The sequence below is a fragment of the Humulus lupulus genome, chromosome 8, assembly GCF_963169125.1.
Source record: "Humulus lupulus chromosome 8, drHumLupu1.1, whole genome shotgun sequence".
NCBI classification, from domain to species: domain Eukaryota; kingdom Viridiplantae; phylum Streptophyta; class Magnoliopsida; order Rosales; family Cannabaceae; genus Humulus; species Humulus lupulus.
Window position 1 is genome coordinate 30,807,207 of NC_084800.1, and position 24,774 is coordinate 30,831,980.

The following is a 24,774-nucleotide window of genomic DNA, read 5'->3' on the forward strand; positions in this document are numbered from 1 at the left end:
TTAATTACACATTTTTCACAAGTTGTTTGAAATTTCAACTACTTGTCTGTATATTTCAACCACATGTTGTATATTTCGATATGCATGTCTATGAATTTCTACAGGCCGTCGTAAATTTCAACCATTTATCTAATAATTTTGACAACTTGTCTGAAATTTCTACAACTCATCTGAAATTTTCCACAATATATAAAATTATATATAGAACACAAAATTATCATAATATTACATATTAAACCACATCCAAAATAAATATATTCAACTAACTCGTCAAAAGTTAGGTCATAAATTACAAATTTTCCATCTTCTTTAACCTAAACTAAATTAAATGACTCATTCAATTTTTATTCTTATTTAGATTGATATTATAAATATGAAGCTTGCCAAAGTTAGGATTGTTGGTGTAGCACCCACATTATTTTGATATAATATAGCCAATAATCACATGATTGCATTGCATTACATATCATACAATATGTATAATTTGAGCATATGCATATTCTTATAAGTGTTTTCATGTATAAGTATAAAAGTTGTGTATGTGATGTCTATATGTATGCTCAATATTATTAACCTTGTGGCATTTGAGTTGTCCTTTATGGGTGTTTGATGTGCTCAAGATATAAGAAAGTATGAAAAATATGGACAAGGCATGGAATTAAGTGATGAAAGTGAGATATAGAAGGCAAAATAGGTTAAGTAGTGAAAAATAGTACAATGTCGATTACTAGTATTTAAGTGTAAAATTGAGTATTTATGGATTTACCAAATGTAATTGAGGTATGATTAAGGTATCATTGATGATGTAAAAATGGTTTTAGAACCATTAGATCAATTCTTGATGGGAGGTATACATAATCAGTGGTATTGATGCAAAGTCAAAACGAGCTTAGCATAAGTGCGCTACGCTCGATCGGGTAAGCATAACTATTGGGTATGAAGTCATATGGACCTAAGGTTTGGTGTGAGTGTTTTACACACAAGGATAATAGGCCTAGCAGATGATTAAGTCGAAATTATTGAAGTGATAAGGTTTTCATAAGTCAAAAGGTGAAATGATGAGATGAAAGGTGTCAAATTTTGATACAATAAGGCTAAATCATTGAAAATAAGGAATTTTCATCAACCTTATCACTTTGCACGACCATTATTCTGAAAAACAGAGAGAAAAGAAAACCAAAAACCATTTCTTGGCTGGTTTGAAGAAATTCTAAGGAGATCCAAGTGAAAGCAAAGCCAAAGAAGTAGATTAAGCTTAGTTCTAGCCTTTTTATGGTAAGTTCTTGTACTTGGAAGTTAAACTATGTTTTTGAATTTTTCTGAGAGCTTATATATGGTGTTTTATCATTTTTAAGATATTTCTTGGGGTTTCCAAGTGGTTTGAGTTTTAGAAAAGCTTGAAGAGATTGTTTTCGCCGAAAAGTTGCTCGGTAAGTGAAATTTTGTGTTTTATGAGGTTTTTGGGGTTCTTGGAGTACAAGATGATTTTTGGTTATTTGATTGAGTTTATAAGAGAGTATATATGTTTATAAATGTTTGAATATATGTGGAGACTCATTTAATTTGGGTGATGATCTAGGAGATAAGAATTTTATCAAAATCGGTATATGATAACTTTATGATGAATCATGTTGGTATTTGGGATATATGGTTATGGCAAGTTATTTGATGTTGATTATTGGTTGATTTTGATATTTGAGGATAGCTAAAATTAAGGGGAAACTCTGTCAAAATTTCTCCAAATGTCTAAGATAAATCTAATGCTCGATCTAGGTGGTTTAAGGCATTTTAGGCATGTTTTGGGTATGAAATTTGATATGATGTTTTATGGGTATTTTTAAATGAGAGTTCAATGTATTACTGCCATCATTATGATGAGAAATTCATGCCATTGTCAGGATAAGCACATCAATACCTAAGACACCACTTGTTACACGGTGAACTATATTTTGGACAAAAGGTAAGTAAAGTACTCAACTGCAACACAAGAATTATGTGTTATGTGAAAGTATGCATTATATGAATATTTTGTGAGTAAGTGGTATTAACATACAGTGACACTTCATCATAAATTTGTATGCATGGCATAATAGTGATATGATAAATTATTATATGATATAAGACCATGCATGATATTATGATGATTAATTATATGATGCCTTTGCAAGTTTTGTGCAACATAAAAGAAAGTTGTTATAAGAAGTTTAAGTTCAGTGCCACTGTTTTGAAAAGGCAAATGAAAGTGTTAATAAGTGTAAACGGAGACCTATAGTAGGCTTATAGTGGCTGCCCAATAATTTGGGCTAGGTTTTAGTGAACCAATTATATTGTTTGCCATGTTTCCGTTTTTATTTCTCCTCCATATGAGTTATTGTTATATGTATTGACACCACAGTGTGTGGCCGCCTTAACTCTTGAGCCCGACGGGGCAACGATGGAATAAGGTTTTTAATGTGCCCTACTGTGGTGATGGCTAGCCGGAGGAGAACCCATGGGATTTTGTATTATATGTGTAACAAGCCCTGCAGGCATTGACCAATTCAAACAGTGTGCACAATATTAAGGGGCCCAAAATTTAAAAAGAAGTTGTATTTGTCCATTGATATTGGGTAATCATTAGCATTGCATGCATTACTTTGCTTACTGAGCTTTAGGCTCACAGTTGTCTTGTGTTGCAGGTAGAGAAAGAAATGTGTGAATGACATGAGGAGAACTGAAGCATGGTCCTGACCCTGATTTGTACATATGAACATATCAACCTTTTTGTGGGTTATTTCAATTATCAGTGAGATGTTTGTAATAAAGTGTGAAGTTATGTTTTGAAAACAAATTGGGTTATTTAATACTTATGTATAATATGTTTGAGACCCACTTTATGTTTAATGTAAATAATGTGAAATAATTTTTCAAGTTTAAAAAAAAAAAATGTCCAGACTTTTGCAGTAATAAATTATGATATAGTTTTAAAACGTAACACCTCAAATATGGTTTTAACTAAAATAAGTGAGGGTGTTACATCTGGGCCCTAATTGGGAGGGGCCATATGAGATCCAACACGAGGTATGCCCCGGAACGTATCGTTTGAAGCGGGTCGATGGCTCGGAAGTCCCGCGAGCCTGGAACGCGGAGCATCTCCGCAAATACTATCAATAGTCCGGGAGCTTTTCCCAGTTTAATATTTTCGTTGTAAACAATGTACGCCTCTGGGCGAATTTTTTTCAAAACAATGGAAATGACATGTGCAAAACGTCATAAAGGGCTATTGTCACAACCATGCTAATCTTTCTCAAGTGACCCCAGACCCATCTCCGCTCACTTGCGGGGGGTATCATCCCAGGTATAAGCAAATACCTGGCGGGGCGCAATCTTAGGCTAGTCCCGGCTCGGACCACAGTCCGGGAGACGCAAACACCATGGTCCCACCTCGGACGAATGATGTCCGGGGATATAAAAGAGGACCACGCCCAAGGCTGGTCCCGTCCCGGACGAACGACGTCCGGGGGTATAAAAGAGGACCGAGCCCAAGGCCGGTCCCACCCCGGACGAACGACGTCCGGGGGTATATAAAAGAGGACCACGCCCAAGGTTGGTCCCGTCCCGGACGAACGACGTCCGGGGGTATAAAAGAGGACCGAGCCCAAGGCCGGTCCCACCCCGGATGAACGACGTCCGGGGGTATATAAAAGAGGACCATGCCCAAGGCTGGTCCCGCCCCGGACGAACGACGTTTGGGGGTATAAAAAAGAAGACCGAGCCCAAGGTCGGTCCCATCCCGGACGAACGATGTCCGGGGATATAAAAGAGGACCACGCCCAAGGCTGGTCCCGCCCCAGACGAACGACGTCCGGGGGTATAAAAGAGGACCGAGCCCAAGGCCGGTCCCACCTCGGACGGACGATGTCCGGGGATATAAAAGAAGACCACGCCCAAGGCTGGTCCCGCCCCGGACGAACGACGTTCGGGGGTATAAAAGAGGACCGAGCCCAAGGCCGGTCCCACCCCGGACGAACGACGTCCGGGGGTATATAAAAGAGGACCATGCCCAAGGCTGGTCCCGCCCTGGACGAACGACGTCCGGGGGTATAAAAAAGAGGACCGAGCCCAAGGTCGGTCCCACCCCGGACGAACGACGTCCCGGGGTATAGAACAGAGTACCGGGCCCAAAAATTCGATCCCGCCCCGGACGAACGACATTCGGGGGTACAACACAAAGAAGGACTGGGACCAAGGCCGGTCCCGCCCTAGACAAGTGATGTCTGGGGAAGTAAAATAAAGAGGACGGAGCTCAGGGCTCGTCTGATCCGAACAATTGACCTCCGGGATATAAAAGCATCCGGTTTGCCCCAGGGCAAAGCCAGGGCCTAAAACTGATAAAAGGAGAACAAAACTCCAAGTTAAACCAAGCCCCGAGGGCCCTGGACTGGGTGCCAGGATTAGAAACTTGGAAAATTAAGTCGTTGGGTCTAGTCCAGGCCGTTGGAACCGGGACTAAACCCTTGAAATAAGTTAATCGCGGCAACAAAATGAGGACCACGCCCTTGGAACAATGGAAGGAAGCCTTCGTAAAAACCAAAGAAGGTAGCAGTGTTTTAAATTTAATTACAAGCCAAAAACACTAATAAAAGTACAAGGTCGGGGTTCGGGCCTACAGCGCATCCGCCCGGAGGTTCGCATCCTCCCTCTCCTTGGCCTCGTACTCGGCCCGCTTTGACTCAGGATCAGGGAAGACAAGGAGATTCATACTCTTATCCTTGCACCAGGCCATGTAGATGGCCTCGTCAAAGGTGACATCCAATAGGCCCTCAGCTTGGGGCCGGGATCATCTTGGTGTCACCACAGGGGCACCAGCTACAAAACGCCCTCCGTTTCCAGTTCAAGGCATCAAACAACGAGGCGGAGTATGAAGCTGTCCTAGCCGGTCTGTGCTTGGCCTGGGAAGTAGGGGCAGCGAACCTGGAAATTTATAGCGATTCCCAGCTAGTCGTTAGACAAATCTCGGGGGAGTATCAGACCAAGGGAGAGAGAATGGCGGCATACGTGAGTCAAACGAGGGAAATTCTCCAGACGTTTGCAGCACATTCCATCCGCCAGATCCCCCGAGAGCAAAATGTCTTCGCAGATACACTAGCGAAGTTGGCCACCGACGCAGAGGCCGAGCTGGCCAGACTGGTTCCCTTCAACCATCTCCCCATCCCGAGCATCAGGGCCCCCTTCATCCACACCATCGACCACTCCGCTTCCTGGATGGGACCGCTGATCCGCTACCTGTCCACCGGGGAAGTTCCAAACAACCGGGCCGCAGCCAGGAAACTCCTGTACCAGGCCCACCAGTACATCATGATGGACGGAAAACTCTACCGCCGGGGGCTATCCATGCCTTACCTCAGGTGCGTGTCCGGGACTGAGCTGAGCGCCATCATGCATGAGGTGCATGAGGGTTTTTGCGGAGATCACACTGTCGGGCCCAGTCTGTCCAAGAAAATCCTGCGTCGAGGATACTTCTGGCCAACCATGAAGAAAGACTGTATAGACTACGTCCGCAAGTGCGAACAGTGCCAGAGGTACGCGAAGGTCCCACGGGCCCCCCCGACAGAGATAACCTTGATGAATAGCCCCTGGCCCTTCGCAGTGTGGGGGATCGATCTTGTTGGATCCCTCCCGACCGGGAAAGGAGGGTTAAAGTATGCCATTGTGGCTGTGGACTATTACACAAAATGGGTTGAGGCAGAGCCCATGAACACAATCACTTCCAAAAAGGCCTTAGATTTCGTCATCAACAACATAGTGTGTCGGTATGGCCTCCTCTACAAAATCGTGTCCGACAACGGGAAGCAGTTCGACGGCGCCCACTTCACGGAATTTTGCGCAAGGCACGGTATAGTGAAGAGCTTCTCCGCGGTTGCCAAACCTCAGGCAAACGGGCAGGCAGAAGTCGTGAACAAAATCCTAAAGGGGACACTGAAGAAAAAGCTCCAGGCCTGTAAGAGCAAATGGCTCGAGGAACTCCCCCGCGTACTATGGGCCTACCGGACGACCGAGAGGACGTCAACCAGACACACCCCCTACTCTATGAACTATGGATGCGAAGCCATCATCCCAATCGAAACGACCGTCCCGTCCCACTGACACGACACATATGATCCCACCCAGAACCACGCCTTACTCCAGGAATCGCTAGATCTCATCGAAGAGATCCGGGAAGAGTCGCAAGTGCAGCTGAAGATGTACCAGGGCAAGATCGCGCAGCATTTCAACTCCAGAGTCAAGAGCCGTAAGTTTGGAACCGGCGACCTAGTCCTGCGAAGAGTCTTCCCTGCTACTCAAGATCCGGGAGTGGGGGTTCTGGTGTAGCACCCACATTATTTTGATATAATATAGCCAATAATCACATGATTGCATTGCATTACATATCATACAATATGTATAATTTGAGCATATGTGTAATGCCCCGGATTCCCTATTATGGTTAATGGCTGGATTAGTAGGCCGGGAGGGCCATAACTGTTTAATTATGCCATTAAATGTGTTTATGCATGTTTATGAGAATTATACTATAATATGATGTTAAATGCGTGCATGTGAGTCCACACTTGTTTACAGGGGTATTATGGTAATTTGGCTTGTTGAGGGTATAATTGTATATTTTTATGAGTGTTAATGATATATTGTGAGACCACATTATAATGTGGATTGGATCAAGTATTTCAACATGAGACGATCTTTAAACATGATTTAACAGTTTGGTCATAACAGGTTTGAGCCCGGGGCTCGGGGTGAGTCTCGGGGTGATATTAATGGTTATAGCGTTACCGGGGATTTTAGGGTAACAGGATATGAATTATTGGTGTTTGAGGATATTGTGATTAGCGGGGATTGGGAAGCGTTAATTATAATTAACGGGTTTAGCGGAATGTACCAATTTTGCCCTTGAGTTGGTTTAAAAGGCTTTGGATGGCACAAGGGTATTTTGGTCTTTTTAGGGAGGATATATATGATGTTTAGTGGCTGTAGAAGGTGGTGGAATAAACAGAACAAAAACAGGGGTTTGCCTCCTCCATTCCCGTACATCACCTTCTTCACTTCTCCTTTGTGAGTTTTGAGTTCTTGGTGGGAAATCAAGCTAGGGAAACTTAAGGGCTGGATTGGAGACTTGATTTAGCTTGTGAAGGAGGTCTAAAACCGGTTTCAAGGTGAGTTTTAGCCTTTGGTTTCAGCTAGTGCTCTGTTTTCGTTTTAGTTTTCAATTCATGGTTTTTGATGTGGGAAGTGAGAATCAAAGGGGGTTTTTGTGTTGTTTTGATTGGGGTTTGATGAGGGTGAGCTATGGGTGTTATTTGGGGGTTTAATTGAGTGTTTGGAGGAGGTTTGGAGTTGGTTTGAAGGGTTAGTTCCAAGGGAAAACGTAGGGGAGAGTTGGCTGGTGCGTGCTGGTTCTTGGCTGTTTTGCGTAATGAGCCGCGGCCTGTCTATGGCGTGCCGCGGCCTATGATGGCTTAAAATGTGAAAATGGCCCTGTCAGGAGGGTGAGCCGCGGCATGGCTCTGGTGAGCCGCGGCCCATCAGGGCAGATTTAGCCAAAAGCATGTTTTTAGCTTGGGGATTCAAACCTTAGGCCTCGGGGTTAAGGCTAGATCTTGGTTTAGGAACCCTCAGTTATCATTTTTATTGATGAATCCTATATTTTGGTTATGACCAGGTGACCGTCAAGGAATTTAAAGGTTGATCGTTCTGAGGGGTCGTTCATATAATAACTCTCACTCGAACCAGAGGTAAGAAAACAGTGTATGAATACAGTTGCACCCTGTATAGATATATGGCATGTATGGTTTGATATTTGAGGCATGCTGGTTGATATATGTGGACATGGATTGCATACTAAATGGTATTGAACGCTGGTTACCTGCTTGAGACACTGACTAGTCAGGGACCGACTCTAGAGTCGAGAATCATGCATTGAATGGCTCTATAGCATTAATGCCAGACCGACCCTAGGGTCGAGGAACTTACAAGCGCTTGCCTGGTCTACGACCAGATGATTATAGCCAAGGTATATGACCCCGGTGACTGTTTGTCACAAGGCTAAGGGACGTTGTCCATAGTTTTGACTCTAGAGTCGTGAGGAAGGTTATGTTGGTGACCAATCACCATGCACCTGCCCTAAACAAACTTATGAAAGAATCACTTATCAGTTAAGCCTGGTGACCCTATCGTCACATGGCTAGAGGGAGCGATGCTCATTACTGTGATTTTTGGCTATTGTCACCTATTTGTTGGACTCATAGTCCTGAATGGTTATTATAATCGTTGTTGATATTATATCATGCTTTATTGTGTTTTCTTGCTGGGCCTTGGCTCATGGGTGCTATGTGGTGCAGGTAAAGGGAAGGAAAAACTTGGCCAGCCTTGAGTGGAGAGTGTTGACGCGGTTCTTCGGCAACAGGTAATTAAGAGAAGAAGAGAAAGAGATTAGTACTTAAAAGTAGAACCGCCGCAGATATGAAATCAAACTGTTGACGCGGTTCTTCGGCAACAGGTAATTAAGAGAAGAAGAGAAAGAGATTAGTACTTAAAAGTAGAACCGCCGCAGATATGAAATCTTTGTGAAAAGAACTAGGTGACCTTAAACACGTTTTTAAGTGGTTCGAAGGTTAAAAATCCTTCTACTCCACTAGTCAATATTATTGATCTTTTCTGGGTAATTGGTTTACCAAATATATAGTTCTTACAAGACTATTTTTTCCAACCCCTATCAATTCCCAGGGTCTCCATATTTATAGGAGAAGGCACCTGGAAATTGGTAGGGAGGTCATCCCGTGACCTTACCATTTGTCATATCAAGTCTGTGATATTCATGATTACTTCCTAAACCTGACACACAAGTGTGGTCTAATCAGTATGGAAGGAGATAATGGGCCGCACGGCCCAACCCGTCCGTGGGTGTCTGAATACGCACGTTCCTGCGGCGTGTCCGAGAAGTCAGGGGGATATCGGACACGTGATGGCAGGATTATGCACGTTTATCTTGCGTGTTGACTTCCCATAGGGTCAGAGCTTCCTGAGAAGCTCGCTACCGGAGCAATCCATAACCCGAGCTGATCCGTCAGTGGTCGCCGGATGTTGTTCCCAGCTCCTGGAACAACAAGAGGGAGCAGGAAACTCCATCCCCTCAAGCTAGAAAGGGCCCGTCCTGAAGATAAAGCCTCTGGCCTGTGGGAGCCTCGGGCTAAATCATGTTTAGTCCGAGGATCGTCTTGCTAAACAGCCCGTGGGAAATCCAGGGCGTACAGAGAGCTTGGGCGATGTGATGTACATACAGGGCCGCTTGACCGCCACGGTCAAGGAGTTCTCAGAGGGACTAGGGGTTTACCCTATTTTTGCCGCTTAGGCCGGCGGGGATTGTAAATTTGGAACTGTAGCAACTCTTTTGTATTACGAACATCTTGTAAATATTTTAAAAGACTCATGAGCAGTTTATTTACTTAATGAAATGTACACTTTCCTTTTTACTGGTTTTCACCTTAACCTGATAAAGATACTTAGATCACGTTTTTAACCAAAGGACTCGGGTAGGGGGTCAAATTTTCGGTTCACTGTTCACCGTAACTGTTCTGGGGTAACCAGGGCGTTACAATATGCATATTCTTATAAGTGTTTTCATGTATAAGTATAAAAGTTGTGTATGTGATGTCTATATGTATGCTCAATATTATTAACCTTGTGGCATTTGAGTTGTCCTTTATGGGTGTTTGATGTGCTCAAGATATAAGAAAGTATGAAAAATATGGACAAGGCATGGAATTAAGTGATGAAAGTGAGATATAGAAGGCAAAATAGGTTAAGTAGTGAAAAATAGTACAATGTCGATTACTAGTATTTAAGTGTAAAATTGAGTATTTATGGATTTACCAAATGTAATTGAGGTATGATTAAGGTATCATTGATGATGTAAAAATGGTTTTAGAACCATTAGATCAATTCTTGATGGGAGGTATACATAATCAGTGGTATTGATGCAAAGTCAAAACGAGCTTAGCATAAGTGCGCTACGCTCGATCGGGTAAGCATAACTATTGGGTATGAAGTCATATGGACCTAAGGTTTGGTGTGAGTGTTTTACACACAAGGATAATAGGCCTAGCAGATGATTAAGTCGAAATTATTGAAGTGATAAGGTTTTCATAAGTCAAAAGGTGAAATGATGAGATGAAAGGTGTCAAATTTTGATACAATAAGGCTAAATCATTGAAAATAAGGAATTTTCATCAACCTTATCACTTTGCACGACCATTATTCTGAAAAACAGAGAGAAAAGAAAACCAAAAACCATTTCTTGGCTGGTTTGAAGAAATTCTAAGGAGATCCAAGTGAAAGCAAAGCCAAAGAAGTAGATTAAGCTTAGTTCTAGCCTTTTTATGGTAAGTTCTTGTACTTGGAAGTTAAACTATGTTTTTGAATTTTTCTGAGAGCTTATATATGGTGTTTTATCATTTTTAAGATATTTCTTGGGGTTTCCAAGTGGTTTGAGTTTTAGAAAAGCTTGAAGAGATTGTTTTCGCCGAAAAGTTGCTCGGTAAGTGAAATTTTGTGTTTTATGAGGTTTTTGGGGTTCTTGGAGTACAAGATGATTTTTGGTTATTTGATTGAGTTTATAAGAGAGTATATATGTTTATAAATGTTTGAATATATGTGGAGACTCATTTAATTTGGGTGATGATCTAGGAGATAAGAATTTTATCAAAATCGGTATATGATAACTTTATGATGAATCATGTTGGTATTTGGGATATATGGTTATGGCAGGTTATTTGATGTTGATTATTGGTTTATTTTGATATTTGAGGATAGCTAAAATTAAGGGGAAACTCTGTCAAAATTTCTCCAAATGTCTAAGATAAATCTAATGCTCGATCTAGGTGGTTTAAGGCATTTTAGGCATGTTTTGGGTATGAAATTTGATATGATGTTTTATGGGTATTTTTAAATGAGAGTTCAATGTATTACTGCCATCATTATGATGAGAAATTCATGCCATTGTCAGGATAAGCACATCAATACCTAAGACACCACTTGTTACACGGTGAACTATATTTTGGACAAAAGGTAAGTAAAGTACTCAACTGCAACACAAGAATTATGTGTTATGTGAAAGTATGCATTATATGAATATTTTGTGAGTAAGTGGTATTAACATACAGTGACACTTCATCATAAATTTGTATGCATGGCATAATAGTGATATGATAAATTATTATATGATATAAGACCATGCATGATATTATGATGATTAATTATATGATGCCTTTGCAAGTTTTGTGCAACATAAAAGAAAGTTGTTATAAGAAGTTTAAGTTCAGTGCCACTGTTTTGAAAAGGCAAATGAAAGTGTTAATAAGTGTAAACGGAGACCTATAGTAGGCTTATAGTGGCTGCCCAATAATTTGGGCTAGGTTTTAGTGAACCAATTATATTGTTTGCCATGTTTCCGTTTTTATTTCTCCTCCATATGAGTTATTGTTATATGTATTGACACCACAGTGTGTGGCCGCCTTAACTCTTGAGCCCGACGGGGCAACGATGGAATAAGGTTTTTAATGTGCCCTACTGTGGTGATGGCTAGCCGGAGGAGAACCCATGGGATTTTGTATTATATGTGTAACAAGCCCTGCAGGCATTGACCAAGTCAAACAGTGTGCACAATATTAAGGGGCCCAAAATTTAAAAAGAAGTTGTATTTGTCCATTGATATTGGGTAATCATTAGCATTGCATGCATTACTTTGCTTACTGAGCTTTAGGCTCACAGTTGTCTTGTGTTGCAGGTAGAGAAAGAAATGTGTGAATGACATGAGGAGAACTGAAGCATGGTCCTGACCCTGATTTGTACATATGAACATATCGACCTTTTTGTGGGTTATTTCAGTTATCAGTGAGATGTTTGTAATAAAGTGTGAAGTTATGTTTTGAAAACAAATTGGGTTATTTAATACTTATGTATAATATGTTTGAGACCCACTTTATGTTTAATGTAAATAATGTGAAATAAGTTTTCAAGTTTAAAAAAAAAAAATGTCCAGACTTTTGCAGTAATAAATTATGATATAGTTTTAAAACGTAACACCTCAAATATGGTTTTAACTAAAATAAGTGAGGGTGTTACAGTTGGGCCCTTGAAATTATATGAGTAACGATGGTATTAATTTTGACAACATGTCTAAAATTTTGAAAATGTACCAAGAAAAAAAAGGTTCCAATAACACTATATAAAGATACATATCGACATGTCATTAATAAGGTATTATTTATCTATCTCAACCTTAATAAACTACTAATAAATTAATTTAATTGTAGTTATTCATAGTGTTAACCGAGATTTTCGGCAACTCTATTAATAACGAATATTTACTGATAATTATAATGAAAGCAGAAGATTAACACGGGGTTTTTACGTGGTTGGGGCGTTAACTAGCCTTAGTCCATGAGTCTATATTATTAGAGCTTGAAGAACCTTTTACAATGGAGTTTTCTCTCTATATTTTGACAGGGTTACTGTCTTTTTGGTGAAAGGAGACCCCTTTTACAGTGTTCTGTAGCTTATATTTATAGGCTTATGGGAGTACCGGGTCTGGGCCGGGTCCAACCCAGGCCCATCGGAGAAATGGATATATGTGGCCTTTCTAGTGGAGGCCCAATACAAAAGGTACAAAATACATGCATTCCAAGCCAGCAAAGGCCCAACAGGATGACCTTAGAGCTACATCTCGCCCGACAAAACGAAGCTTTTGGTCTGGTCACTTCGAGTCACGAGGCAGATTCAGGAGACAAGACCAGTCAGAGTACTTGGCTGCGCAGACCTGACACATCGGCGTGCAATCCCGAGGTGGCCTTTTCTGCAGGTGAAAAGTGGGGACAACGCCCACATGGAGTGAGGCGGCTTCAGGGTCCTGGACGCTTGGTGATAACTCTACAAAATAGAGTTATTTTACCATCTTTTATGTGCTAATTGTTGCTTAATTCTTGAGTTTTTAAATAATTTATTAAGTTTTTAAGTAATTTTGAATTTATTAGTCTTATCATGATTTTATATACTTTTGTGTGTTTTTATAATTATTTTGTTGTAAAATATTGTAGTTAATTATTTGAATTATTATTGTTAAATTAGTGGTAAAAAAATGTTGTATTATTGAACTTAAATGTAAAATATAATTAAGTTATAATTAATATTTTCAAAGAATTAAATTGATTTATTTTATAATTGAAAATATTGTATTATGATTTATTTTATATTTATTTTGTAGGGAATTTATGCTCTTGAAAAGCAATGAAAAATGAGAAAAAAGTGTCATTTTTGAGAAAGCAAGACAAGACAAAATGTGGCATTTTTGCCTTCTTTCTTAGGCCCAAGCTTCAATGGAAGCCCAATGATTTAGTTCCCTCCCAGCCACGGTTCCTCTTCATCAATTCATTCAACCATCAATATATATCTTTCAACATATATCCTTCAGCATCATATAGCCATCTCCATACAGCCATGCACCACTCCACGCCAAGCAAGCAAACCAGACCCAAGGCCCATGAGCCTCCAACACGCCTGCTACTTTCCTTGCTACCAGCCGAAGCCACCAAGACCAAAGCAGCTGCCATTTCATTTTGAGCCCACAAAAAAAATGCTTTTGTACCATTTGTTGTTGTGTGTTTTTTTTGTTTCATGTGTTTTCAAAAAGCTTGAAGGAAACTTCTTGCCCAAAAAGAAAAGAAGAGAAGAAACATAATGAGTCAAATCAAAGAAGCATACCTCAAAGGGAGTAGTTCTTAATCTTTTCTATTTTATTAAACATTGAGGACAATGTTTCATTTAAGTTTGGGGGTAGTGTGTATGTATTTTTCTTTGTGTTTATGTGTTTTTCTTTGTGTTTATGCATATTTTTCATTTGTTGTAAAATTCAAAAAAAAAAAAATATTATTAGTGTTTTCTTTTGGTTTTTATGTGATTTTCATTTGTTATATAATGTTAAAAAAAAAATATTCTTTGTTTTGTTTGAAAAAAAAATATATATTGGTGATTTTCATTTTCTAATTATAAATTGAAATTGTTATTAGTTCTTAGAAAAATATAAATAATTATTAAGCTTTACTTTTAATTTCTAAGTTAGTTTTGTTTAAATATATATATTATTCATAATACGTCACTTTTATATTCTATTCGAATTTGTGATATTTTGATAAAGTTTATTTAAACATTAAATTCTTTAAATCTCTAAAAAAAAAAAATTTGAAAAATCTTAGAATATGCTTGATTATCTCTTGAGATTTAATTTATTTTTGTTTGCATAAGCTTGTTTAAATGTTCACATGATGATTTGATGTTTTTGTGTTAAATATCTATTTTGAAAATAATTTTAACTTTTTAATTAATAACATAAGTTTTACTTTATGTGTGATTTTCTTTGAACTATTTCCATTGTGTAATTTTTGAGTTAAACATTTAATATCACCAATTAAAAAAAAAATGTGTGTTTTTAATTTTTCTTTTGCTCGAGGATTAGCAAAATATTAAGTTTGGGGGTATGATAACTCTACAAAATAGAGTTATTTTACCATATTTTATGTGCTAATTGTTGCTTAATTCTTGAGTTTTTAATTGATTTATTAAGTTTTTAAGTAATTTTGAATTTATTAGGTTTATTTTGATTTTATATATTTTTGTGTGTTTTTATAGTTATTTTGTTGTAATATATTGTAGTTTAATTATTTAAATTATTGTAGTTTAATTTGTGGTAAAAAAATGTTATATTATTGAGCTTAAGTGTTAAATATAATTAAGTTATAATTAATATTTTCAAAAAATTAAATTGATTTATTTTATAATTGAAAATATTGTATTATGATTTATTCTATATTTATTTTGTAGGTAATTTATGCTCTTGAAAAGCAATGAAAATGATGAAAAAAGATGGCATTTTTGTGAAGAATAGCAAAGGAAATTGATATTTTCCCAAGCAATTTGGGCCCATCAGCACTAGGCCCAATGCCAAGCTTCACCAAGCATCTCACATGAGCATTTCCATCAGCCTCCAATTCTCCTTCAACCATTCCATTCCACGCCAGCACACCAATCATCAATCAAGGAGCTCACCATTCAACCATCATCACCATCCCTCATCAACCTACTTCATCACCCAACCGCATGCATGAAGCCAAGGCCCAAGTCAAGGCCAGCCCATTTCCTGCCAGCAGGCCCATGAGTCCAAGCTCTTCTTCCCCCACGCCTCTCCATTTCCCAGCAGCCAGTACCTGCCACCAGCCCCATTTGTGGCTCTTGAGCCCAACAAATGCATTATGTTTCTTTGTCCCCTTATGTCTAAAAATGCCAATTTTTACTACACTTTCTACACTTTTTACCCCAAAACATAATTATTACACCCTATAATTTATCCCTATTTTCCATATTATAATTAATTAAATTAATTTAATCAATTTAATTCATTTGAATTGATTATTTTAATACCTTATTTTTGGCTATAAATAGGGAGTTTTGAAGACCATTTAGGGTGTCATATTTGAGGGAGGTTACTATACCAAAAACTCTACACATTTCAAAACCTCTCCATTCTCTTCTTCTTCTTCTTCTTTTTATTATTTTCTATGTATTTTTAGAGGAAATTTTGGGGGTTTCTCCTCCAAATTTTCCTATTTATGTTTGTAATTTTTAGTGTGTATTTGTTATTCTAGTTATGTGTTTCTAATCTTTTTAAGATTATTAAGGTGATGATGAAACAAAATGTAACTAGATAGTGTTTATTTTGTATATTGATTTCCCATTTTGTGCAACAAAGTTTATGGAATTTTCTTCTTCAAATATCTTCTTTCATCTTAAATATCATGTATTTTGGATTGTTAGCACATATTTACACTTTGTTCTTCATTAGTGCATAAACATAATATTCTTTGTGTAAGATGTGTCATTAAATTGTACACATCCATGCTTAGAACAAAAATATTATGTTTTGCCTTATAAATAATGTTCATTGATTTATTTGTTATTTCATTAGATTGATTTACACTAAATGCTTTGAAATTATAATTTTGAAAAGTGAAGAAAAATCCTATATTTTTTTTATAAGAAATTTGTACTTAAAATTATAAATCTATTTAGAAAATGATAGTTTGATTTATTTTAACTATCGCTAAAACTTGGGAATTAATGTACTTATAAATATTATTGAACTTATATTTTGTGGATTCTAATCCTTAATAATCTTATTTTACCATCTTCATTTCTATTATTAATTTATGTTATATATATTGTCTTTAATTTCATTATTATTATCTTTTATTTTATTTTTGTTGTTATAAATTATTATCAATCTTTGGAACTAGGTTAGAATTTATAAATTTTGGTTTAAAATAGTTTCCTTTTCGATTTTAGACAACTCCTTTGGGTTCGACCTCGTGCTTACACGAAAACTATTCTATAAATACGATTCGTGCGCTTGCGAGTATAAATATTTAAAACATACCCGTTTTGGGTCCATCACTTGGCCCCTTCAACCAGGGGTGAGGTGATCCAGGTCAGTTTACCTTTGTCCCGCTTCATTTACCATAAGCCTGGACCGTATCAGGGTCCGGGATCGGGACACGTAGGCGCGGGGGTCCGAATGCTCTATACACCGCCCAGACTATCGTCGCGGAGGACGGACCCGGAGGGACATTCCGGACCCCTCCAATGGGCCCATAAATGAATCCCCGGTCCATACCCTTCCTCTTGGACACTCTCCATACCAAGAGGCCTTGGGCCGCGCCCGCGTGCTCACATGGCCCCTGATAATGGGTCTGGACGAAGGCCCCGAGCCCATGCAGGAAATGGGGATAACATTTACCCCCCAAGCCTTCGCCTAGGTCTGCCAGGAGGAAGGTTGCATTGTCCCCACGACGCTCGCTTGGTTGCCTCCCCGGTTCCTGCCCGAGTTCGTGGGTCCGAGTCAGTAGGCCGTGGCACTGGTTGGATGCTTGGCCCAGATCTCTTACCACGATCCGGGGACGTTTACCATTGTCCCGCTTTATGGCAAGGATACACGTGTCGTCAGGTGATTGCTGCAGGGGTCTTGAAAGGTCGCCTAGCCCTCCCAAGGGTCGCTAGGCCTAGACTAGGGTGTCAGCGCACGTCTCGAGGCGTCCCATCCACACGGGGGGGCCATTATTAATGTCCCTGGAACGAGGTGGACCGTAGGATGGGGCGACCTTTGGCATCTGACACTCCTGGGCCGTCAGATCTGAGACAGCGAGGATCCAACCTGAAAGGACTCATAAATGTCCCTGCGCAACTCCTGGCCGTCTGATGAAGAGACACCCATCCGTTGGATCGTGGGCCAGAACTTGGGGCCATTATAAATACCCCACGAAAACCAAATTTGGCACTTTTACCTCTTCTAACTAGCTTAAGAACCGATAAACACTACTCGAGCATTGCATGTCCGACATCGCCGACGCATACATCGCCACCTACTAACTCTGCGCCGCCACCTGTTCCCCAGAACCCCAATTTCCGCTCTTCTACCTGAAGACGTATCTCGGGTTTGTCCTGCCGACGTACTACTACACCGGCTGCACCACTTCAAGAACGAGGTTCTGCCGTCCTTACAGTCGAACAATCATCATCTTCTACGGTCGACACCACACAGTAAGTCTTTTTAACTCTCTTGACAACTTCGTGAACTTATGATGTTCTTTTGATGCGTGCGTTTAGGCTCTATGCTTAGAAGTTGTTAGGAAGGCCGCCTGGTCCGGGTTGCTCTGTATCCAGACGCTTCCCTGACAGAGGGCGGGTCTTAGCAGTCTCCTCTTTTCCCGATTAGGGTCCTGTGGCTCTTCGGAGTCCCGGGCCTGGTTCGAAGGGGCTCCAAGCAGTCCCTAGGAGACCCCCCGTACCTTGACCGACTTTCTCGGGTTCAGGTACTGACTGCTTGGCTTTCTTGCTATGTTCCCAGATCACCAGCTATGGCGACGGGCGTTACGCTCCATTCTGAAGAGGAGGTCAATAGGCCCCCATCGCTATTTCTAGATCCCGGACGCCCAAGGGCAACAGATGGGAAATGGACGTGACGACCAACTCGTTCCAGAATTACCAGATGATGCTGCTTCTAGAGCAGCGTCTGGGCATCGAATCAACTCCGGGCCTCTTTCACAATCGCCTGGCCAGGCTCGATGAGCGGGCGCATACGTCCGTGGAAGGATTCGAAGCCTGGAGTGTTGGCCATATCAGCGCGGGAGCTACGCTCCCGTTTCATGACTATTTTGTGCGGTTCCTGACGTACGTGGGAATCACACCGTTCCAGCTTCTGCCACAAGCGTACCGTCTACTCGTTGGATGGCGGGTGTTTTGCGCCGCGAAGGAGATTGTGGAGTCCACCCCTGCGGAGGTCTTGTACTTCTACAAGCTGCAGCCGCAGGTTAACGTCAAGGACAAGACCCTGGACGGCTTTTATAGGCTGAAGCTGCGGAGAAGCTATCCCGCTCCTACCAGCTCCTGGAGGCATCCCCCGGACGTCAAGCATTATTGGTTCATGATGTCCGGGTTCCTCGTGGACAAGAACCCCACACTGTTGCTGGACTTCCAGCGAGTGGGTAAGTATTTCCCTGGACCTCTCTTTTATTAATCTTTTCTACTCGTCTCTTATCATATCTTCCGGGTGGCAGGGCCCTTCGGTCAAACCCCCCTTACTGAGTTCATCCTGGAAAGGAGGATATTTTATGCTAAGTTGACCGCGAAGGATCTGGACGTAGGGGGCTACGTCACGGACGACAATCTCCGACTGGTTGGGATGCTCGCGGCCACCCAGACCATTGTTATCCCGAACCTTCGGGGCATCCCCCATGAGAAGAATGTCGATGTCCGGGAGTAGTTGGCCCTGGACCACATTGCCACTGTGGTAAGAGCGATGCGGGCCGACGCGGCCCAGCGTAAGAAGAACCAGCCCCCGGTGGAAGTGGCCACCTCAGAGGAGCTGGAGGAGCTCTTCGAAGATGCCCTACCAAACGTCGGGAATCCCAGGGCTAGCGTATCGGGGCGAGGTAACTCCCCTTTAGTCTTAACTTATGTTTCTCGAGTCGGGGACTTAGCTAGGGACATCCTAGTAACCCCGGACCCCGCGTTTGGGGCCGATGGGGAGATGAGGCCTTCGGTTCCCGTCCCTGTAGGCTCAGAGGTCCTCATGTTCTTGTCCGGGTTCCTCCAGTACGGGGGCTTCTTGAACCCAGACGACATAGGGGATCGGTTCCATTCATTTGCTTTAAGGGAATTGAGTCTCGCCCGGGGCCTAGATGAGGGTTCGTCCCGGGTCATTTCTAACTTTGCTTTGTGTGTTTTCATCTGTTTGGTTTACCGTCCTAACTCCTTTTTCTGTACTTTTGATAAGGACTCCTACATGTCAAACCCGGCCAGCGAAATGAGGCGACTCATCAAGGACAGGGCGGCCAAGAAGGCGGCCAGGAAGAGAAACGAGGTGACGGGCCCGGAGCCCTACCTTAACAGGGAATCATCCGGGACGAAGCTTCGTCCAGGTGAAGAAGCTCTGGCCGTGGTCCCCTTCCAGGCCGTGGAGGCTGCTGCAAACTTCGCCTCTGACCAGTCCCCCATGATTGATTTGGAGGCAGGCGCGGCTGTCAGCGGGAGCTCCGGGAAGAGGGGCCCGGATGCTGACGCCGGAGAAGGCAACATAGGGAAGAGGCCCCGGACGACACGGGCCGGCTCGACTGAGGAGTCACACGAGGAGATTTGGCTGACCGCGAAGGAAATCCCCGCACCGCCAGTTCTTCCCCTACGCCCAACTCTTCTCGAGGAGGGGGAGTCAGCCCTGCGGGATGTGCAGGCCCGGCTGATCAACCGGACCTGGAAAATCGGTTGGTGCTGGAGGGACGACACTTACAAGGCCCTGAAAATCCGTCGCCAGGTCGAATTCTCGGATCGTCCTACCGAGTTCAGTGCTTCCCAGCCGATCGTGGACCGGCTAGTCGCCGAAGCGGGCTTCCACACTAAACTCGGCCAGGACACAGCCCCCCTGGCGGCTGATCTGCTGGATCAGGTTGGGAGCACCATGTCCAACCTTCAACTGAAGAGGTACGCTACGATAGCCAACCCGGACGTGTTTTTCATCTCCCAGGCTCTCCGCCACCAAGCCACCGCGGTAAATTTTCTCTTACACTCCTTCCCTCACTTGTTGATGATGGTTTTTTTTTCTAACTTTTCTTTGCTCCAGGTTGATCTGTTGTCCCAGCGGAGTGCCGATCTGGTGGCCGAGCTTGCCATAAAGATGGAGACGGCCAAGCTGGAGTTCGAGGCGGCCATGAATCAGAGGGAGGCCTCCAAGGAGGCTCTTGGCCGGGAGACGGCCCTCATCCATGCAAAGGTGGCCCGTGTGAAGGCAGAGCGCGAGGAGCTCGGCTGCGCCAAGGCCGGGTTGGAAGAGGAGTTGTCCCGGAAGACAAAGGATGCTGAAGAACGGGCGACGCTCCTGGAGACAGCCACGGCGCAGTCCGCTCTGGATAAGGAGGAGATCCTGGCCTTGAAAGCCCGAGTATGCGAACTAGGTGATTCTCTGCTTCAGGAGAAGGCGGCGCATGAAACGACCTGTCACGAAAAGGAGGACGCTGAGGGCCTATTGGATGTCACCTTTGACGAGGCCATCTACATGGCCTGGTGCAAGGATAAGAGTATGAATCTCCTTGTCTTCCCTGATCCTGAGTCAAAGCGGGCCGAGTACGAGGCCAAGGAGAGGGAGGATGCGAACCTCCGGGCGGATGCGCTGTAGGCCCGAACCCCGACCTTGTACTTTTATTAGTGTTTTTGGCTTGTAATTAAATTTAAAACACTGCTACCTTCTTTGGTTTTTACGAAGGCTTCCTTCCATTGTTCCAAGGGCGTGGTCCTCATTTTGTTGCCGCGATTAACTTATTTCAAGGGTTTAGTCCCGGTTCCAACGGCCTGGACTAGACCCAACGACTTAATTTTCCAAGTTTCTAATCCTGGCACCCAGTCCAGGGCCCTCGGGGCTTGGTTTAACTTGGAGTTTTGTTCTCCTTTTATCAGTTTTAGGCCCTGGCTTTGCCCTGGGGCAAACCGGATGCTTTTATATCCCGGAGGTCAATTGTTCGGATCAGACGAGCCCTGAGCTCCGTCCTCTTTATTTTACTTCCCCAGACATCACTTGTCTAGGGCGGGACCGGCCTTGGTCCCAGTCCTTCTTTGTGTTGTACCCCCGAATGTCGTTCGTCCGGGGCGGGATCGAATTTTTGGGCCCGGTACTCTGTTCTATACCCCGGGACGTCGTTCGTCCGGGGTGGGACCGACCTTGGGCTCGGTCCTCTTTTTTATACCCCCGGACGTCGTTCGTCCAGGGCGGGACCAGCCTTGGGCATGGTCCTCTTTTATATACCCCCGGACGTCGTTCGTCCGGGGTGGGACCGGCCTTGGGCTCGGTCCTCTTTTATACCCCCGAACGTCGTTCGTCCGGGGCGGGACCAGCCTTGGGCGTGGTCTTCTTTTATATCCCCGGACATCGTCCGTCCGAGGTGGGACCGGCCTTGGGCTCGGTCCTCTTTTATACCCCCGGACGTCGTTCGTCTGGGGCGGGACCAGCCTTGGGCGTGGTCCTCTTTTATATCCCCGGACATCGTTCGTCCGGGATGGGACCGACCTTGGGCTCGGTCTTCTTTTTTATACCCCCAAACGTCGTTCGTCCGGGGCGGGACCAGCCTTGGGCATGGTCCTCTTTTATATACCCCCGAACGTCGTTCATCCGGGGTGGGACCGGCCTTGGGCTCGGTCCTCTTTTATACCCCCGGACGTCGTTCGTCCGGGGCCGGACCAACCTTGGGCGTGGTCCTCTTTTATATACCCCCGGACGTCGTTCGTCCGGGGTGGGACCGGCCTTGGGCTCGGTCCTCTTTTATACCCCCGGACGTCGTTCGTCCGGGACGGGACCAGCCTTGGGCGTGGTCCTCTTTTATATCCCCGGACATCGTTCGTCCGAGGTGGGACCATGGTGTTTGCGTCTCCCGGACTGTGGTCCGAGCCGGGACTAGCCTAAGATTGCGCCCCGCCAGGTATTTGCTTATACCTGGGATGATACCCCCCGCAAGTGAGCGGAGATGGGTCTGGGGTCACTTGAGAAAGATTAGCATGGTTGTGACAATAGCCCTTTATGACGTTTTGCACATGTCATTTCCATTGTTTTGAAAAAAATTCACCCAGAGGCGTACATTGTTTACAACGAAAATATTAAACTGGGAAAAGCTCCCGGACTATTGATAGTATTTGCGGAGATGCTCCGCGTTCCAGGCTCGCGGGACTTCCGAGCCATCGACCCGCTTCAAACGATACGTTCCGGGGCATACCTCGTGTTGGATCTCATATGGCCCCTCCCAATTAGGGCCCAGATGTAACACCCTCACTTATTTTAGTTAAAACCATATTTGAGGTGTTACGTTTTAAAACTATATCATAATTTATTACTGCAAAAGTCTGGACATTTTTTTTTTTTAAACTTGAAAAATTATTTCACATTATTTACATTAAACATAAAGTGGGTCTCAAACATATTATACATAAGTATTAAATAACCCAATTTGTTTTCAAAACATAACTTCACACTTTATTACAAACATCTCACTGATAACTGAAATAACCCACAAAAAGGTTGATATGTTCATATGTACAAATCAGGGTCAGGACCATGCTTCAGTTCTCCTCATGTCATTCACACATTTCTTTCTCTACCTGCAACACAAGACAACTGTGAGCCTAAAGCTCAGTAAGCAAAGTAATGCATGCAATGCTAATGATTACCCAATATCAATGGACAAATACAACTTCTTTTTAAATTTTGGGCCCCTTAATATTGTGCACACTGTTTGAATTGGTCAATGCCTGCAGGGCTTGTTACACATATAATACAAAATCCCATGGGTTCTCCTCCGGCTAGCCATCACCACAGTAGGGCACATTAAAAACCTTATTCCATCGTTGCCCCGTCGGGCTCAAGAGTTAAGGCGGCCACACACTGTGGTGTCAATACATATAACAATAACTCATATGGAGGAGAAATAAAAACAGAAACATGGCAAACAATATAATTGGTTCACTAAAACCTAGCCCAAATTATTGGGCAGCCACTATAAGCCTACTATAGGTCTCCGTTTACACTTATTAACACTTTCATTTGCCTTTTCAAAACAGTGGCACTGAACTTAAACTTCTTATAACAACTTTCTTTTATGTTGCACAAAACTTGCAAAGGCATCATATAATTAATCATCATAATATCATGCATGGTCTTATATCATATAATAATTTATCATATCACTATTATGCCATGCATACAAATTTATGATGAAGTGTCACTGTATGTTAATACCACTTACTCACAAAATATTCATATAATGCATACTTTCACATAACACATAATTCTTGTGTTGCAGTTGAGTACTTTACTTACCTTTTGTCCAAAATATAGTTCACCGTGTAACAAGTGGTGTCTTAGGTATTGATGTGCTTATCCTGACAATGGCATGAATTTCTCATCATAATGATGGCAGTAATACATTGAACTCTCATTTAAAAATACCCATAAAACATCATATCAAATTTCATACCCAAAACATGCCTAAAATGCCTTAAACCACCTAGATCGAGCATTAGATTTATCTTAGACATTTGGAGAAATTTTGACAGAGTTTCCCCTTAATTTTAGCTATCCTCAAATATCAAAATCAACCAATAATCAACATCAAATAACTTGCCATAACCATATATCCCAAATACCAACATGATTCATCATAAAGTTATCATATACCGATTTTGATAAAATTCTTATCTCCTAGATCATCACCCAAATTAAATGAGTCTCCACATATATTCAAACATTTATAAACATATATACTCTCTTATAAACTCAATCAAATAACCAAAAATAATCTTGTACTCCAAGAACCCCAAAAACCTCATAAAACACAAAATTTCACTTACCGAGCAACTTTTCGGCGAAAACAATCTCTTCAAGCTTTTCTAAAACTCAAACCACTTGGAAACCCCAAGAAATATCTTAAAAATGATAAAACACCATATATAAGCTCTCAGAAAAATTCAAAAACATAGTTTAACTTCCAAGTACAAGAACTTACCATAAAAAGGCTAGAACTAAGCTTAATCTACTTCTTTGGCTTTGCTTTCACTTGGATCTCCTTAGAATTTCTTCAAACCAGCCAAGAAATGGTTTTTGGTTTTCTTTTCTCTCTGTTTTTCAGAATAATGGTCGTGCAAAGTGATAAGGTTGATGAAAATTCCTTATTTTCAATGATTTAGCCTTATTGTATCAAAATTTGACACCTTTGATCTCATCATTTCACCTTTTGACTTATGAAAACCTTATCACTTCAATAATTTCGACTTAATCATCTGCTAGGCCTATTATCCTTGTGTGTAAAACACTCACACCAAACCTTAGGTCCATATGACTTCATACCCAATAGTTATGCTTACCCGATCGAGCGTAGCGCACTTATGCTAAGCTCGTTTTGACTTTGCATCAATACCACTGATTATGTATACCTCCCATCAAGAATTGATCTAATGGTTCTAAAACCATTTTTACATTATCAATGATACCTTAATCATACCTCAATTACATTTGGTAAATCCATAAATACTCAATTTTACACTTAAATACTAGTAATCGACATTGTACTATTTTTCACTACTTAACCTATTTTGCCTTCTATATCT

The 24,774-nt window shown here is 42.1% G+C and overlaps 3 long non-coding RNA genes across 3 annotated transcripts; 2 read left to right on the plus strand and 1 right to left on the minus strand.

The window, feature by feature from the left end:
* The first annotated feature begins 989 nt into the window (after positions 1-989).
* LOC133793643 (uncharacterized) lies at positions 990-2,902 on the plus strand. The gene is made up of 4 exons (XR_009874904.1): positions 990-1,275; positions 1,356-1,430; positions 1,899-1,960; positions 2,679-2,902. It is a non-coding gene; the product is annotated as an uncharacterized LOC133793643 (long non-coding RNA).
* Positions 2,903-10,129: 7,227 nt separating this feature from the next.
* On the plus strand, positions 10,130-12,090 carry LOC133793644 (uncharacterized). The gene is made up of 4 exons (XR_009874905.1): positions 10,130-10,415; positions 10,496-10,570; positions 11,039-11,100; positions 11,819-12,090. It is a non-coding gene; the product is annotated as an uncharacterized LOC133793644 (long non-coding RNA).
* A 10,456-nt stretch (positions 12,091-22,546) lies between these two features.
* Positions 22,547-24,361, minus strand: LOC133793645 (uncharacterized). Its single transcript, XR_009874906.1, has 4 exons — positions 24,174-24,361; positions 24,019-24,093; positions 23,489-23,550; positions 22,547-22,770 (listed from the first exon to the last, which is right to left on the minus strand). It is a non-coding gene; the product is annotated as an uncharacterized LOC133793645 (long non-coding RNA).
* Between the last annotated feature and the right edge of the window lie 413 nt (positions 24,362-24,774).